Source organism: Amblyomma mixtum, chromosome 2 (genome assembly GCF_055824585.1).
Source record: "Amblyomma mixtum isolate Tamu chromosome 2, ASM5582458v1, whole genome shotgun sequence".
NCBI classification, from domain to species: domain Eukaryota; kingdom Metazoa; phylum Arthropoda; class Arachnida; order Ixodida; family Ixodidae; genus Amblyomma; species Amblyomma mixtum.
In genome coordinates, this window is record NC_143013.1 from 229015017 (window position 1) to 229021700 (window position 6684).

Sequence of the window (6684 nt, forward strand, 5' to 3'; positions counted from 1 at the left end):
GAAACTCTCGTACACTTCCTGGGTCTGGACAAATCTCTCATCAAAATGCAACAACGCATTCTTCGATGCATACACCAAACACACTCCGTACTCCTGCCCGTTCTTAGTTTTTTCGTATCCGACACTCCCACACTTGCGCGAATTTAAACATTGCATTTTCCCCTGGCCCGTTGCCATACAGCCCCCTCATTTTTCATAACCTTCTGACCCCTTTGGCGGACTTGGCTAGCCTCGGACCAGCTGACGTACCTCGACGCGTACGTATTCCCCGAAGCCTAATATTGCATTCAAATAAAGTTTTCACTCTCTATCTCTCTCTGGGAATTGCAAAGGTTGCTTTCGGGGTTTCGGAGTCCGCCTCGTATGCGGTAGGCGCGGGGTTCGATCCCCAGTGGCTCCCGGTCCCCGCCGATGATACAATGACCACAATCTTATCCCTGGGCTTTGCCTGGCTTCAGTGGAGTGAAATAAATGCTTTGAAATCGGCTCTTTGACCGCACCTTTTGAAGCCGCAAAACACACTGTGCCATGGCGCTGTTTGGTCGCCAATGCCCTTCGTCCAATTAAAGCTCAATATCACCATCAATATTCTTGAAAAAAAGGACTCACATACCTCAGTCTGGTCTCTATTAGTGATGCAGACATTGGTTGGTAAAACTAGAGCAGAAAACATTTGCACAGCGGGAGAACTGGAGAAAATAAAACAAAAACCGCGAACACCACTGATCCAGTCGGACAGCCGGCGAGCACACGAGAGTTGGTTCAAAAGGGTTGTTTTGACTGCCGGGGACCGAGAACACGTCTGCTTGTATACCGTGAGAAAGCGAGTGTGTTAACTGACACTCGCCGGAAGGCCGCACTCCTCTCTTTTGTGTGTATGTGTATTGCGGCTATCGGAAGCCGTAAACCGACGTTCACATGTGAGATGCCATGGCGCTCTCGCTCCCACGGTCCTTCCGCTGAATGCTGATTTCGGAAGCAGCAGAGAACACCAAATAACTTGCCTCATGCTATAAGAGTGACAGGACACGGGGGGAGGGGTCTCTAGGACTGGACCTATTGTTTTCCTCTCTTACGCAAGGAGGTTGGCCAAGATTAGGCATCTGTGACCTGGATGACTGTTTTCTGAAAGTTGTCTGCCTGGCCGTGGTACGCATCCGCCTCGTCTGTCGATGAACTACAGACATTCTACCGTGGACAGTACCGAGTACACGGAGTACGAATATGTTTTTTTATGACCTCATGAATATGGTGGGGGGTTTCATGGTTCAAGATAGCGAAATCGTGCTGCCATTGCCATAATTTTTCGGTGACACTTTTCTGCTTCCGAACTACTCTATCATACATGGCAAAATTACTTTTAAAATTAATTAAGGTACTTTCCTAATTACTTTGCTTGAAATCTCGCAAAAGTAATTGAATTGCATTACAAATTACTGTTCTCAGAACTTATGAAATTGCATTACAACTACTTCTAAAAAGTAATGAATATTAATTTTGCATTACTTTTTACTTTCGACGCAAAAAAGGTGCACGTTGGTCAGAGTTACTACAAAATTTTTAGATTTCCTTGTTTGCTCCGCCACTACGCTTCAAAGTGGAGGCCGGAAGTTTAGCCGCTCTTTGAAGAAATGTAGCCCTAGTCCATTCAACAGCCGCTGTACTGACGTAGATGTAGTCGCACGCATAATATGCTCCCACCTTCTCCGCAGTGTGCATCCATTGTGCTTGTTTACGCTCACCCTCCCGTAAAGGGGTGCAGGCGAGCTGCCTGTCCTGTTTTTTTCCTGGAGGCACGTTGGCGCGCACATAGAATGCATGTCACCCATGTCGCCCTTGAGCTCAATACAGGGCTTCAAATCTGGCCAAAGACCCCGCCGCGGTGGCTCAGTGGTTGCGGCGCTCGGCTGCTGGCCCGAAAGGCGTGGGTTCAATCACGGCCGCGGCGGCTGAATTTCTATGAAGGCGAAATTCTAGAGGCCCGTGTGCTATCCGATGTCAGTGCATGTTACAGAACCCCAGGTGGTCGAAATTTCCGGAGCCCTTCACTACGGCGTCCCTCATAGCCTGAGTTGCTTTGGGATGATAAACCCCAATAAACTAACTAAACTAAATCCGGCCAAAGAAGCTTTCCCGAAAATTTGCAGCCAACCTTGTTAGATGTTTGTTGAGACTTCGTGACAGTGCGTATACGTGACAATGTATATAGAGCAGTCTAGAAGGGAGTACTCGCTCAAGCACTCGCAGTGCGTCGAGGTGCAGTACGGCGTGCCATGGTCATTGAGCTCTCCCGATGGCACTGCGGCGCCATATGTGCGACCTAACGCAGTGCTGGATCAGCCGTAGCAGTCGTATAGGCTCTCCTCGAAGAGGGTGCGCTGACGTCTACATTGTAGTTCTGGCTGACACAAAGCGCACGAACGAGTGATGCAAAACTATCTACAGCACTATAGATACTATCGATAGCTGAGTCACTATAGAACTATCGACGGTAAAAAAATAACTTTCGATAGTACCATCCATACCGCGCTATCGATAGGGCTATCGATAGTTATATCGATAGTACTATCGATAGTACTTCCGATAGTACTATCGATAAACGTATCGATACTACTTGCTGTATGTAGTGCGACCCATTTGATAAAATGAACGACGCGTACCCAGTGCACCCTAAACCTGGTTTCCCGGGCGTGTGGTATGGAGGCGATGGTACGAGTAACAGACAGGACTCGCCCGTTTTCGTAGCATACGCGTCACCGAGCTCTGCAGACGCTCCTTACGTTATTGGGTAAAATATCGCTAATGTCCTAGTTCCGAAGAATGTGCCCGAAAAGCATTTCTGCAGCGGTTACGTCCGCAAGACAACGTCTGCAGTGCGCGATGGTGTCGTGTTAACCAGCACAAGTTGTTGTGCTGTCTGTTCTTTCATCGGATGCAGTTCCAGATATTTTTCCAAACTGTCCCAGCTACCTTTTTTAACTGAAATGAGCCTGCTTTTGCGTCTCAGTTCAAAGTAGTAGTCTCTTTATTTTATCTCTAGTATGCTCTCACAGCCCCGCCAGTTATCTTTAAAATTGATTAACTTGTATACAGGTCGGCGTATAGAAGAAAAAGGCGCCTGACATGCGCAGATGCCAGGCTATCACGAGCCTGCAGATAATGAGATACGCAGCCGTTAACGTTCGTTCTTCATGTTCCGGCCATCATGCTGTCGAATGCCTTCGTTACAGTGTGGTACATCAACAGGTAGATTTATGTAGAACCGTTTCCTGCAATCTGTGATTTTGAGTTGATATTTAGCTTTTAGCTAGCTCCTATATCAGATGTCCATCTCATCTAGTATTCTATTGGAAGCACTTCCGAGGAAATACCACTGGCCCGCTTACAACCTCACCATCGACGAAATGTTGGATAAGCGCCGCATTAAATATCCATCCACTGAACACAGGTTAGATACGACCGCGCACGTTCTAGACGACCATGTTGCAATGAGGATGCGACATTTCAGTAAACACAGAAGATCGGACAGCTCAAAGTCGCGCAACTTGAAAAAAGCTCTACTTTTGAGTATAAATCTATCGATGAACATACTCCGGGTCCTTTACTGCGGAATTAAATATTTCATTCGCCCACGAGATATTTCATCAAATCGTGATTTGAGTTTTGCTGGTGTTCCGTTATCGGAAATGCCGCCGTGATGGCACGGGCGTTATGGTACACGGCTGATGACTAGGAAGGCATCCCTCATTGCTAGAGTCCATTTCCGATTTTAAACCTCGTAAGATCGTGAAACCAACCAGGTAACGCAAATGTTTTGGTATATCGCTGGCCAATAATAAATACACATCAACAGTGTTACTATCGACAATCTCACTATTGGTAGTAATAATATCGACTGTTTTTACTACACTGTACATAGTTTCAAATTCATCGATAGTGTTATGCATCAGTAGCAAGAACAAATTACTCAGACCAACATTTGAATTAAGAACCAAACTTCCCATTAATTTAGCATTGCTTATTATCCCCACTCAACGATCAACACGAGTGATGAAGCGTGATTCTATTTTTGGATTTCAACGCAGGCCTCCGAAGAGGCCACCCAAAAATTTAGCTCAGAGCAACCCCCCACAGGGCAGGGGATGCACGTGAGCTGTGCAAGGGGGTGCACGTGAGCTAGGTTGCTTTGTTGGTTTTGTGGTTTTTGAGCAACTTCCAACGGCAAGCCGCAGCAGACGGAACTCATTTGGACCACCTACAATGAAACACTGACGTTACATATTTGGTACAAGTTTGTTCAACTTTCTTTTCGTGGTGTACCCTTTTCATCAATTTAACCAACTCAATTCTTTTGTTCAATGTGTTCTCCTAAATGAAAAGACACTTGCTGACCAGGCAAGTCCCGGTTTATTTAAATTAGTTACTTATTTCTTGTACTTTTTTCACTCCGAAGCTATTGCTCTCTGGCGAAGCTTTGTGAAGGTATGTGTCTGTGTTTTCAGTTCTTGCCGATAGATGGCGGAAGCATTTAAACGCGCTTAGGGTAGGGTGCCGCAGGAGAGGCCGTCACGTGATATTTTTTGAAGCTGGAAACGAGCTCGGCGTCTTGTTGTCCGGGCTCGCTCTTCTTTACAAACATTTCTGCGCGCGCGTTTCAAACCCAGCGAAGGAGCTGGCCCAAAGAGACTCCAGTGCGAGTGGCGCTTGGTTTCTGACCGTTGTTCATGCACTGGAGACATCGGAAATATTCCTACGAGATATTCGGCTGCTTCCAGGTATTGTTCTTTGCCGCGTCTCTCCGCGTCATTCCTGCTCTCTGGTGCGAACGAAATAGTCCGGCCTTGCATGGTCATAATCATGTAGCATTCGGCGAACGCGCTTATCGCAACAGCGGTAAGCCCGGGATTGGATTGGATTGGAAAACTTTATTCACCGGCAAAAAGTGGTTCAAGGTGAGTTCTTGGTCGCGCTAGATGGCCGTCAGCCCGTGGCTTACGGCGACCTCGTTGGCTCGCTCCACTGCCCGGAGTTGGATCCCCGGGTCGGAGCTGAGCAGCACGGCCTCCCACTGCTCGGAAGTTAGGAGCTGAATTAGGTCCGGGGGAAGCGGATCCTCTGCACAGTTCCACAGGATGTGGTCTAGTGTGGCTCTGTCGCCGCACTTGTTACATTGGGGGGAGTATTGCCCGGGGTACATGAGCGAAAGTACCGCCGGGTTCGGGTGGGAATGGGTTTGCAAGCGACGCCAGGTGGTCTCCTGGGTCTTGGTGAGCGATTTATGCGGTGGAGGGAAGATGCGTCTTTCGAGGCGAAAGTGGTGTGTTATGTCGTGAAACAAGTTCAGGCCATCCCCCGAGAAACTCGAATCAGAGGAGCCCACTGCCCGGCCGACGAAACCTCGGGCGTAATCGTGGGCTGCCTCGTTCCCCGGGTTGCCCGAGTGGGCTGGAACCCATAACAACTCGATCTCCCTTGCGGGGGCGTGGCGGGTGCTTCTGGGGATTTGGAGGGAGATGGGGGAGACGCGGCCCCTCGCAAAGTTGCGTATGGCTGCTTTGGAATCGCTGAAAATAATGTCAGCTGGTGTGTTGGCTATGGCTAATGCAATTGCCGCTTCCTCCGCCGTCTCGGAGGAGGTGGTGTGTATCGTGGCGGCTGTTAGGGGCGAACCGGTCCCAGTCACTGCGCCTATCGTGTACGCTTTGTGCGGTGTCAGATATTCCGCCGCGTCCACGTAAGCGGCCGCGGGGTAGTCCTTGTATTTGGCGTGTAAGGCGCGGGCTCTCGCCTTGCGCCTTCCCTCGTGGTGCGTAGGGTGCATGTTCTTAGGTAGGGGTTTGACAGTGAGCATTCTGTGTACTTCGGGGAAGAGTTGTTTCGAGTCCTCGGTTAGGGGTTCGGCGTTTATCTTTATACGGTGCAGGATGGCCCTACCTGCCTTGGATCGCGTGAGACGTGCGTACTGGGAAGTGAGGTGTGCTTCGCACAGTTCGGGTAGCGTGTTGTTTATGCCAAGGGCTAGCAATCTGTCGGTAGGCGTGTTGTGCGGTAGACTGAGCGCTGTCTTGTAAGCTTGACGGATGAGGCACTCTATCTTGATCTTTACCGCTTGATAGAGGTGCAGGTACGGTAGAGTGTACACGAACCTACTGAGGACGAATGCTTGGATCAGTCGGCAGAGATCGTTGTCCCTCATGCCGCGTCTCTTGTTTGCTATTCGTCGTATGAGCCGGGTGGTTTGATTGACCGTGGCGGTCAGTGTGCCTATCGTTTTGCTATTCCTGCGGTTGTTCTCAATGAGCATCCCGAGAATTCTAATGGTAGATACTTCCTTCATAGGGTGTCCTCCTACATTTATGTGTAGTGAAGGTGGGGGTGCCTGGCCTGTGAGGCTGCCTCTCGGTCTGTCTCTGAGCACAAGCAATTCTGATTTTGGATGCGAGCATTCGAGCCCCGCGCCAGAGGCATGCGACTCGATTACGTTGACGGCCTCCTGCAGCGTCTCCTCTATTTGGCCGTCACTGCCCGTGGACATCCACAGCGTGATGTCGTCCGCGTATAAGCTGTGTTGTAGACCCTCGATCGCAGCCAGTTTCGGGGGTAGCGTGATTAGGGAGAGGTTGAATAGGAAGGGCGAGAGGACCGAGCCTTGCGGCGTGCCTCTGCTTCCTAGGGGGATGGGAT